Genomic DNA, 13045 nt, shown 5'->3' on the forward strand with positions numbered 1-13045 from the left:
TAACAGTCTTTAGCACGGGAAAATTATTTCATTAAATCTGAACAGCACATGCTTTTCTGATGTATAGCATATGCAAGTCTATGCAAATTATTTAATGGCAGTGCACTCAGAGTAATTTCCATTTCCTCCCTCACTTGTGACGGGAATATTCCTTTTAATCAGATTAGATGACATCCTCTACAAACTTTTGGGGGTTTCAACTTAATTTACCATGCTAAGTAGTTAGGGTAATTTGAAATAAAGCAATCAGTGGGCTGAAAAAAAATGAGGCCAAACCTCATTTCTGTCTTTGAGATGAGGAGCTGCCTGGCTGTGTGAGCCCCTAGGGACTTCTTAGCCGCCCCCCCCCACCCCGCCTGCCCCTGCCCCGTCCTCTCCCTGCTCCCCAGCACCCCAGACCTCAGCCATTTCCAACAGCCGGTTGCCTTGTTTCAATGGCATCTAGTCGGATCTGTTTCCCAACCACAGAGTTTGCCTGCAATGATGCATTCCATTCCACACCCCCCCCCCCCCCCCCCCCCGCCCCCGGCGTCACGATTTATGGGGCTGCCTCAGGCAATGGTGGAAAGATGAATTCACACTCCTTAACAACTTTTTCACCTGGAGAGGTCATAAACCCCTGAAGGGGTCTTCGAAATGGTCTGAAGGGGCCGTGCAGATATTCCATCCTAGTGGTTCTAGGGGAAAGGGAGCAAAAGGCATTCAGTGCATTACCATGGATGGGCCAGGAAAGCTCCTGCGGGCAAGCAGGCAAGATGGACACACATCAGAAAGTGACAGCTACCTGTCAGTGGTGCCTGTGCTGCAAGAGTAGTGCCAGTCCTTGGCAAGGCTGGGAAGCTTGTTTGGGGACATTGCTCACAGTTGAGGGAGCTTTGCGTTGCACAATTCCAGGGTGCCATTGTTTTGTAGGCCTGGGGGATCTGTACACTTGATACCTATACTTTTCCAGCAGATGGCAGTAAAGGGTCTTGAGGAGAGAGTTATAAAATCACAGTAAGTTGCAATTTGGACTAGAGACTGGTTGGCCTCCCCTTTCAATGTCCTCTGTTTTATGGGTGGTGGTGTTTAGGGAAGGGAAAGATTTTAATTGCTTAAACTAATTCCCTGCAAAGTGTTAGCAGATGAGGTTTAAATATCATTTATACTAAGGCTGCTAGGGATTTACTAGCCATCAAGATGTAAAAGAGAGAAATTTAATGGCGAAATTTCATGTCCTAAGACAAGTAGTAAAACTTTCTTTCCCTCTTTTTTCTTTAAACCCACTTTCCCTCACCCCCTCCCATGGCAAAGCCTTAACCAGGATTGTGGTTTTGAAGCACCAAGCTCTGCTCCCCGTGGCATAGGGAGAGGTTTCTTCTCAAAGGTTTGTTTACAACCTTTGGAGGTGACAGAAGTGGAAAAGAACAAGCTGCAATCAGTTAACTGTTTAAAAATTATTAAGGACATCACATAACCAAAGTAGGTCCCTCTTGCATGCAAGGGAGGAAATCGGGGCTGCGGTTTTCTGCATGCCTACTGTCTTTCCACTCATTGTGTTCCTTAATTCCCGAGGAACACACTTCAGGTCGTTACTGTTTCTCCCACTTTACATAGAAGAAGAGGACTAATGTTCAGGAAAGTTAAGGGATCCAAAGACAGTCTCTCAGTTAGCATGTGGATTCAGATCTTAACCGTCTTGACCCTGAAGCCCAACCTTACATCAGGAGAGTGTTCTACAAGGGGGCAATTAAAAACATGGGATGGAGAGATGTCTTTCTTCTTCTTATTTTTTCACTAGGTAAAGCATATGCATGACAAATTCATTTATAAAGTCACGAGTAGGTTTCTGCCCTTCCACGCCTCCTCCCCACCCTGCCACATTCTCATTGGTGACCACAGTTAATGTTTACTGTGTACACACTTTCAGAAATACTTTGTGCTTTTATAAATGTGTACATACATATTCTTTTCTCCCCCTCATGTAAATGATGGCCCACTACACACACTGTTGTTTTTTTTTCACCTAATAATGTATCTTGGAGGTGACTGAAATAATTCTTTTCAACAGCTGCAGGTTGGGAATACCTTGTATTGTATGTTATGTACCATAATTTTATTTAGCTGAAATTGATTTATTGAACTGATACGCATATTTAACTGAGATTGATGAACTTAATAGAGGTTATATTGTCACATAACGATATTCCTGCCAGGGTAGCCTGCCTTAGAAGCTTCTTGATGTCTCAAAACCGGAATAAGCATATAGCCTCCCAGAATGACTGAAGAGCAGGTACACTTTTGAAGACAGTTGTCTTGTGTTTTAAAAATATGTTATCACCTCTAACATGTGTGCCTTCACACACACACTATTTAAATTAAAGATTACCAAAGAAAGATGCCCATGTCTAAAGATGTTAAAGAAAATTTAGCAGTAGATATAAGACCCTTATGCCTCTTTTATAAATCAAAAATAACCCTTCCTTTAAAAAATTATTTATTGATTGATTTTAGAGAATAAAAGGAAGGGGGAGAGAGACTTATTGTCCCACTTATTTATACATTCATTGGTTACTTCTTATATGTGCCCTGACCAAGGACAGAACCTATAACCTTGGGGTAGTAGGACAATGCTCTAACCAGCTGAGCTACACAGCCCAGGATATAATGGTTAAACAATAAAACATAGTCTATGGTCTGTCTAAACCTCAGCTCTCTTTCTTTGAAGTAGGATGAGACAGATCAGTAAGAAAAAAAAAAGGAATAGATCAGCCTTCCAGGAGGAAAACAGAAGGAAATAATAACAAAGGAAGGAATCTATAGTCTCTGAAGATAAAGAGGGAAATTCCTTTCTAATCCAGTAAACTTCAGTCTCTTTGGATAGAAGGAATCCTTTTGGAGCTGATGAGAATACTTCTCTGCTTTCTATGTTGATACCTTATTAAGATAAATTAGAACTTTGAAAGCATTCAGAGTTCCCCCAAATGTGGAATTTATATCCCATTAACTTTGTTTGTTCCCCAGAAGTTCCAGGGAGCTTGTTGAGACACACATACACACACACACACACAACGAGAAGTTATTTTTCCAATATCCACCTACATTTAAGGTCAGGCCCTGTCTGGGAATTTCTAGGGTTATCAGTGGAACATCTGTAATGATGAGACTTTCAAATATTCCACATAGTTTTATTTTTTATCTAATTAGTATAGGTTTTCTATTCAAATAGCAAATCTATTAAGTATTAACAGTTATCCAAGAAATCCAGCATGGTACTTTTATTTCCACATTTGTGCTGTTAATGAAATTTTGCCCTATTTCCAGACCCCCTCCTGATCTATTTATTGCAAGTAGATGTTTGATCCGGAAGTCCAGGGGCATGGGGCTGGCCTGCAGCTGCACTGTCTTCCTGCTCCTCCCTCACCACGCAGTAACTCACACCACGCCCCACTCCATCTCCCACTCATCTCCTTTTCCCTAATCAAAAAGCTGTGCTATAAGCCTCTGGGAAGGTGGGGGCCTCTTGCATTTGCTTGTTGCAGTGAACCTCAAAAGTAATGATGCTAACGCATAGGGAGAGAGAGTGACCTCCACTTTACTTAAAGCTCTGCTGCCAAAATAGAGCAGCTACATGTGACACGATGAATAAATCACGTGAGCTGGCTTGTATAGAATCATGAAGTTTTAGTTTGGGAAGAAACCTTAGAGGCCATCTAAGCTAGTGGTTTCTGAGCCTGGCCATGAACATCAACTGAGAAATATTAAAACACACACATGCACACACATGCACACATACTAGCAGGAATGAATTTACACCACATCATGTAGGTGCAAGAAATGTCACATCATTTATCTAAATCAAGGTAAGGGACTTCTCTTAGGGTTGTGTAAGTGTTCCTGGGACTTTTGTGTGGTTACAATAGTCAGCTATTGCTGCAATGATGTTGTATCACAAGCTCAGTGGCTTGTAACAATAAATTTGTTGCTTCTGCTCCCTGGTCTGTGAGGTAGACAGGGCAGATCTGGTTAGGCTACAGGCTGGGTTCAGGTCTTTCATTTTCCTTCAACCAACAGGTCCCAGAACATGTTCTTATGGAAAATGACAGAAATGTGAGAGACAAAATGAACTACACAAGTCACCTTCAAACTTTGCTTCATTCACACCCACCAAATTAGGTCACGTGCCCAAGCAAACACATAGTGTGGGGCGGGGGACACTGCAAAGTTATGTGGCACCCAATGTGAATGTAGAGCCCTGTTACAGGTGAAGAAGTGGACCAAAAAGCCTTATCTTGATTTGTCTTCCAAGATGGTTTACTCATGGTTTTCTGCCTGCTTCACTGGTTATTTCTTATAAAGTATTTTGTGTGGATCCTTCTCTACCCAAACATTCAACATGGAAGATTCCAGGGCTCATGGTTGTGCATTCTCCATTGGCTTGCAGCCCCTTGTCATCACACTGTAGACTGAGAGTGTAAATACCGAGGACACCACATTTTCATCTCCAGCCAGTTCTGAGCTTCAGACACATGGGTCCTCTTGGATGCCTAATAAACATCTCAAACTTAGTATGTCCCTTTCAAAACTGCTCTAGCTTTCTCTTTTCAGTAATTGGAAAATCTGTCTTTGATTATTCAGGCCAACAACCTTGGAGTCATTACTGAGCTTTCCCTTGCACACCCTTACGTGATCCCATCTCTAGGCAAATCCAGTTGGTTCAACCTGCAAACTAGAATCAGCTTCTTACCAGTCCTCACCAACTTCTCAGCCATGGTCATGTCTCACCTAGAACACTAAGACAGTCTCCTAACTCGTCTCCATGCTTCTACTTTTGTTACTGAAGGGACTCTTCCAGTCCCTTCAGAGTGATCCTTTTGAACTATAACTTACCTCAAGTTACTCTTCTGCTCAAAACCCCATTTCACCCAAACTAAAAGCCCAAACTGTGCCCTACAACACTGCAATTCTCTGCCTTTACTTTTCTGACAGACGTCTCCTTGCATTCTCTTCCTCCCTTAATCTGCTCTGGCCTTGCTGGCCTCCTCGCTGTTCTTTAAGCATACCAGGCATACTTGTGCCTTAGTGAATTGGCTTTCTCCTTCTCAAATCCTCTTCCTCAATGCATCTGCTTCTCTCAGACATCTGCTCCAGACAGGTCCCTCTCCTCTACTTAGTCTCTGTTCAGTTGTTACCTTCTCAATGGGATTCTGGCCAATCTATCTCATACGGAACCTGATACCTTGCTCCAGTCAGGATCCAGCACTCTTGATTCCCTTAACCTGCTCTAATTTCTTCTTTTTCTATAGCACTTATGACCTTCAAACAACATATAATTTACTAATTTATTCTGCTTGTTGTTTATAGTAGGCCAATTTGACAGGTGGAGGTAAGGTGTCTTGAGGAAAGCACATGTTTTTGTATTTATTCAAGGTTCTCTACTTGCCAGGAGTAGCCTTTACTTGGTGCAAATATAGAAATTACTTACACAATAGAATACATTTATTTTTCTCATTATCCATGATAAGAAAAGTAAGACTATTTGGTTTCCAAACAATTGTAAACACAATTATAAGTGTGGACACTGAAATTTCAAAAGCAATTACAAGCATGGACATTGATATTTCTCAATTAAATACAATCATGATGGTAACAGTATATTAACTTTTATTTTAATTTAAATGAAAAGACAAAAATTGCTCTAGAAAACTCTCTGAATCTCCCAGAATACACCTATGAGCCCTGATTTTGGAAACATTGCTCCATGGAATGTTAATTCCTAAGCAGATTAGAAGGCCAGCTGAAGCACTGAGCACTGAGCTTGAAGTTCCTGGGATGTTTCATTACTTGGTCACCTTGTAAAACAAGTGTAAGTCATGCTATCCATCTCCCCCCCATCTCCAGTAGATCAAGTTCAAAGTATTAGATAAGCAGGTTGAAAAGAAAAAGGAAACCAGTATTTATTCATCACCTAATAAATGCCAGGTGTTTTTGTATGCCTCACCTCATTTATTGTCCCAGTGGAATTACTGAATTATTTTTCCACCTTTACAGAGCAAAAACCAAACTCGGGGAAGTTTAATGACTTACCCAAGGTCACATAGAAAGAAAGTGCTTGGCTTTCAAAAAATATATTTGACAAATTTTAAACTTAAACATTGCAAGAACGGTATGAAGAAATCTATACTTTTTACCCAGAGACCCCATTCCAATTTTTCAAATTTCCTCAGTAATGCCCTTTATAGCAAAGACTCTCATTCAAGGACATGCCTCATCTCTTCATTCTGGAACAGGTCCTCAGTCACTTCCTGACCCAGACATTTTTGAAGGTCATACAACTGCTATTTTGTAGGATGTCCTTCAATTTGTGTTTTTCTGATGTTTTCTTGTGATTAGACCCGAGCATATTTTTAGCTAAAATATCATGGATGCTGTGTTCTTTTCATTGCATTTTATTGAGAGACATGTGGTGCCTATTTGTCTTGTTACTGGTGGTGCTAATGTTGACCTCTTGGTTAAGTTTGTGGTGTCCACCTTATCTCTCTACTGTAAAATTTTTCCCCCATTGTTATTAATAACTATTTTGTGGGGAGGTACTTTAAAACTATATAAAATCTCATTCCTCACCCCACATTCGCCCACTGATATTGGCATCCACTGATGTTCCTTCTGAGAGTTAATTACTACTGCAGTGGTGGCCCTTATGGTGGCTTTCCAATTCCATTATTTTTTTCCTGTATTTATTGTCTGGCTTTTTACTTTAAGGTTGAGCTTTCTCTTCCTTTCATTTTTTCATTTATTCATATCAGTGTGGACTCGTGAACTCCTTCTTATCACATGGATTGTAATCCATTACTGCATTATTTATTTTGATGCTCAGATTGTTTCAGATTTGGACAGTGTGAGCTCCTTCAAATTGGTTTTGAATCCATGTCTTCTAGATCTATCATTTCTTTTATTGTAACTCTATTTACAAGGCATGGGTGAAGCACTCAGGTGTTGAAATCACCAAAATCTTGGCTAAAATCCTGGCTTTGTCTTATCTAAGTTGACTGATACTGGGCCAGTTGTGTGCCTTGCCATGTTCTCATTTACTTACTTGTAAAGTGGAATTAAGATTTATTTTATAGGTCGTAAGAATTATAGGAGATAATGTGCTGTATTTAAGAGATATGACAAGTGCCTGGTACACAATTAGTATGCAATAAATGGTAGCTACTATAAATAATTATGAGCCACACTATTCTCACCTTTAATGGGGACACAAATCCATCTCACAGAATCATTAAAAAGATTAGATGAAGTAGCACATATAAAACCATGTAGCAGAGGTTAGTATTTAAAAACGTAACTATTTTTCTCTGATCTTCCATTTCCTCATCTGTATAAGGGCAACACTATGCAGGGACAGATTTGTGAAGATTAAATGAAGTTACATATGTAAGACTCCCAGCCCAGTGCCAGGCACTTAGAACGTACTCCATAATTAAGAAGTATTGCTATCGCAGAGCAGATTTAAGAACGTCTGGAGAAGTTTTACAGAGAGGGAGATTACCGCTTCACGTGAGGAAAATCGTGCACGCGTGCGTGCGCGTCATCAGTCAATGACTATCGCTAACCATTTTCTGAGTCTGAGTCTCCTTTTCACTGGACCTCTTCTTCCTCCCCTGGACTGAGGCAAAAGCACACTTAAATGTAATTGGTTTGGTCAAGTGCAGTGATTTAGAGATGCACTCACATTCCCTAATCTCATTTTTATCCACTTGCCTCTAACAGGGATTTTAATCAGCTTCCCCACTGATTTACTTCACTTCCTGTAATAAAAGAGCACTCAGAAGTGACGTGAACGACTCAGAGGTGGTCATGAGGGATCAGCACCTCGGCTGAAATAGACATAAAGCTATTTTGATAGTAAAAGCAACAGATCAGCATTAGTGTTTGTAAATTTGTAAGTCCTGCTTTAGTTTAAATTTTCCGTTTTCATTTCAAAACAACTAGTATGCAGTAGGTCTGCAGTCAAGCAAGTCAAATGCCAAATTAAGTTTGTTCTTCATAGCTAAGACTGGTGACATGAGACATTTAGGCTCTCAAAAAGTAGCTAGAGATTGGAAAGTCTCACCCTGTGATTGCCAGCCTAGTACTATCCCTTCTCATTCATTCATAATAAATGCCAAAGGCATTTCATAATCAAGTGCTGTACAAAAAATGAAATACAGTCAGTCCAATGCTTTCAACACAGCTGGGTGGTACAGAAGCTCAAGTAGTCCAGCAGGGAATCTAAGAGCCTCTTGTGTCTGGTATGCCAGCACTGTAGTCATCACACTACACGGATTCTTTCATTTAATTTTTACAACAATATTGGGTGGTAAATACTATTGTCATCTCAATTTACAGACTAGGAAACAGGTAAAGAAAAGGCTTTAGTGAGGTCAGCAGGCAGTGGCTCGGTGAGGATTCGCACGGAGGCAGCCTGACCCGGGAGTGCAAGCTCTATCCCCTTCTAAATACCAGAGGGATTAGAGTTTTGTTATTACTGCTCTTTCGTTTTTGATACTTCTATTTGATTATGGAGCTGTCGGCTGCACTGGGAATTGGCTTCGAGCCGAGAAATGACATCAGAAGACGCTGAATCACTATTGTTTTTGCCTGGTTCCTGGCTACCCACCACCTCTGACTATCTTATGGCGGGTCCCATTTCTTAGAGAAGGCACAGGGTACTGCTCACGCATTTCATCATGGAAAAGCTGCTGTGAAGGGCCTGTTTGTTTTGTTCCTATGCCTTTTTTTCCAACAGTGATATCTGGCTGGGTGAGTTTCGTTTAGCTTTTTTTTTAAAAAAGATTTTATTTATTTATTTAGGGAGAGAGGAAGAGAGGGAGAGGAGAGAAACATCAATCGTGATCAATGATTGATCAGATCAGTCGCCTCTTGCACGCCCCCAGCTGGGAACCTGGCCTGTGCACTGGGAATCGACCGGGTGACCCCCAACCCACTGACCCCACAAGTCAGGGCTCTTTTAGTTACTAACCTCACTAGTCCTCTCTAACTGAGCCTGTGCTCTGAAGGCTTGGAGGAGATGTTCTATACTGTTCCTTCTAGCTTCACCTGCTGAGTTTCTAAATGGCTATTTTATCATCTCTGTTCCTCAGCCTCTCCAGAAATCTGCCCTCATCAACACCCCCACTGTTCTTTGGCTCTTTCACTCACCCTTGTAATTTTTCTCTCCCTTTCTGTCTTTTAAAAAATCTTTTCTGTCTTGCTCCCCCCACCCTTTTCCCTTTCTCACCTTTCTGGTGTTTTCTTCCCTCCTGACTCCCTCCCTCTCTTCTTTCCTTCTCTTCCTGGCATCCTTTCTCTCTGCCTTTCACTCCCTGGCCCTCATCCCCTCATCCTCTCTTTTCTCTCTGCCTCTCCCTACTCTTTTCTGTATCTCTGCTTTCTCTGAATGTCGTCTTCTCTCCCTCTTTTCCCCACCCACTTCTTTTTCCTTCTTTCATAGAATTCAGCACACCTTATTTTTCCTTTGCTACACTGTTTACACACGATCAGATCCCTGGAGAAAACAGAAGGATTGATTAAAGAAAATTCAGTTGGGTGGTCTATTTATTTCAAAAAAGAGAAATGAACATTTGGAATAGATAGAAGTTTGAGCACTGAAAACACATTATCCTAGCTTCTCTGTGCATCTCTGCCCCTGAAAATCAGACTGAGGTTCAGATTCAATAGGAGTTATGTTTTGTGGGGGTGCCACATTCTGAGTGCCCCTCTAGGATAATCTGAGCTCCTTGCTATAATAAAAATAGCACTTACAAATTGATAGTTTTATTTTAAAAACTTGAAACAAAGACTAATCCTCAGAAAACCCACACTAAAACCTATACCTCTGTTAGTATATCAAGTTGAAAATACACAAATTCTATCAGCTAGATTTAGGCTCTGAATGGGCAAAATTGATGAGGTCAGAATTTACTTACATTCTTTCCCTGTCCCACACAAATCTATTTTGTATCCCTTCATCTTTCATTAAATTATTGAAGACTTACCCTATTTTAAAAGGCTTCTTCCATAGCTCACACATACTAGGCAGAAAAACTACTGTTTTGTTTTGGGTAGTGAGTCCTCCTTTTACCTACAGAAACACGGGTGTCAGTTGGATTTCAGCAGAGCATCTTTTAGGTTGCGTGATCTTTCAGGAAAAAACCATTTTTTTTTCTCCTTAGCTTCCTTTTTCTTTGTTAACTGAAGTGAGACCAGCCTTTTTAAAGTAAAACAATGTTTGGGTACAACTTTTATTTTTAAAATCACTCATGCTTGTAGAACCTGCTGCTGAAAATTCTTGTTGTGGTCTGGGACTTTATATTGCATGCTCTTGTAAACACTTAGATTTTTTCAATGTTTCCATTTTTTGTTTCTCTGAAGGAGAGACTGATTGCTAAAATCATCAAAGTGCATCCATACTGTTGCCTGAGTCATACTGTTATTTTTAATACAAATAGACCTGTGTTTATGTGAAGAGGTGAAAACATTGTCCTCGATTCTTATTTTCTACCAAATTTTTCACACAATTTCTTTTAGAGACCTTAGATGGTCATAGTGTTTCATTGATATTGGTTCAAGAAGGACTTTGTGCTCTTTTCAGAATCTTGGATTCCAACTTCAAAATATGCATCAGGTTTGGAATTTAATGTCACTTTTTGAAAATAATATTTTCATAGATTTTTAAAGAGATCTGAAGTCTGATCTGATCAGGTAGTCTCCGCAGAGAGACCTGCAGAACACTTTGTGATTTGTGCACAACCCCTGTGTAAGAGGACCACAGCTGCTCAGTCCCACCCTCACGGAGAGCTGGGATGACTCTGAAGCCCTCCTGCTGAGGCTGAGGTGGGCTTACATTCGAAATAGGGCAGGCTCTTGGGAGTGCCAAACCCAGAGTAGCTCCACAGCGTGCCAGGCAGGATGATAAATGGACTTGTTAGCAAGGTATGGAATACACACAAAGGTCTCTTCCACCTGAGACACAGAAAACTTTAAAAGGGAGGACAAATTTAGTTTCTGAAATACAAATGAAAGTAGAAAATGCCATGAAAAGAACGTGCATTCAGTGTGGAGATGATGGAGGAAGAAAGACGTGCTCTCAAACACAGGATCGCAACAGAGAACTGGCTCAGAAGGTCCCTGGTGAGGTGAGCCACCTCCTGCAGCTTTCAGTAAGCTCATGACTTCTGAAGGGGTGGCATGAATCCTGCCAACTGCTATCTTTACAGAGAGATCATCGTTTTAGCAGCAACACCCAACATCTCCCCTCCTGTCTCATCAGCTTCACTCTCCTGGGATCATTCCATGCTCCTGAGACAGTGTTAGACACTGTTGGCCAGGTCTGCTTCCCCTTCTCATTCTGATGCTAAGACAGAGCAAGGCATCTCACTACAGTTAGGTGCTAGTCTATGGCTCCTGGTGCAGAATGTAGCCTAGGCTTTGTATTATTACAAACATCCTTGTTAAAAAATGAGATGTATAATTTCACTGGAGCTCAACAATTTGGATGTCCCATCAACACAGCTGACATCTTAAAATTGGGCCGCCGTGGAATCTGTGGATATATGGCAACAGGGAGTTTGCTTTGTACTGAAAACAGCTTTCCCAATCCGGGTTTCTCCATCAAGACTCATTTCACAATGGCCGGTAGATGGCACCATAAGCATCTGATGTCAGATCCCAGGCTGAGAATATTTATCTTCTCAAAGCTCTTCTCAAAATATTAAGCAAAACTTTGACTGAAATGCAACCGTATTTGGACAGGCAGGTTTATTTTACTTTGGTGCTTTGTTATTAGAAACATGCGTATGTGTGTGTATATATTTTACTATCAAACCGTAAAGTTATGGAAAGTATCCTTGATAGGATGGACCATAAACTTTTACAGTATTATTTAGGGACAAAGTTTTCAATTTCTTATTTAAGATAATTTTTTCTTAATATGAGGTTTAGTGGTTATGTGTCACACTATTGCTCAGTGAGGCTCAGGAGAATATTTTTCATGGTCTAAGTATCCCTGTAAAGGAAACTCATTCATATAATAAGAAGCAGAAATGCAGCACAACACGCCATGTGTGTGTTTTTAAAAGAACAATGTAAATAAATGTTTTTATTCTAATAAATACATCTGTATGGAGATATGCACACAAGTACATACGATTGTTGATCAAGATGAACAAATATATGGATATAATTTAGTATAAGAATCCCACCCCCATTTCAGACTCCACTCCACCCCCAAACCTTAAGGTGTTAGAGTAGGATATGATTTTTAGAATTCGGTTGTAGGGATAGCATTTGGAAAGGAAGCTATCCCTTAACTAAACAAGCCATTACCTTGGGTGGAAGTGTGAACAAAACCAACTATCTCTTTGCTGGTGTACTACTTGCTAGGTAAGCAGTCAAATAAGATGTGGTGGAGTACAAACAAATACTACAGGGCAGATGGCAGGGTTGAAGACTGAAGCCAAATGCCCAAGATGTCTTTAGAACAGAAGCAAAGTCGGGGGCCAATTATCAGAAGGGTATTAGTGAGAGACACCAAAGTTCCAAAGGCACACGAAAGAGGAGAAACCATGGAACGTTCAGGACTCAAGACAAAGTGCACACGGAACTTGTGACTAGAACTTGTGAGAAGGGGTATGAGATTAGCTTCCTGGGATGAACATTATGGTAATTTTATTCCATTTGGAGATGCAAGATCTACATGCAAGGATGCCTCTCTGCCTTTCTTGTTCTTCTTGTTCTTGTCCCCCTCCCCATCCTCTTCTTTATAAAGTATTTGCTGATTAGCTGATCTCTTGTTGATCACAAACACTGATTAAATCTTTAATTCAGAGTGTATTTAATTTTTAGCTTTGACACAGTTATATTTTACAGAAAATAAAATCATCTGTCTTTGAGGTATCCTAGTTTCAAAAGGGAGGAGGAATCACGGGGATGTCCAGAGAGGGTGAGTTGGTATTGGGTTTCTGTGGGAATTTCAATCATTTGGGTTGAAATTTGGTTTGGGGAAGGCCCTCAGGAAGTTGAG

This window comes from Phyllostomus discolor, chromosome 2, assembly GCF_004126475.2.
Source record: "Phyllostomus discolor isolate MPI-MPIP mPhyDis1 chromosome 2, mPhyDis1.pri.v3, whole genome shotgun sequence".
Taxonomy (NCBI): domain Eukaryota; kingdom Metazoa; phylum Chordata; class Mammalia; order Chiroptera; family Phyllostomidae; genus Phyllostomus; species Phyllostomus discolor.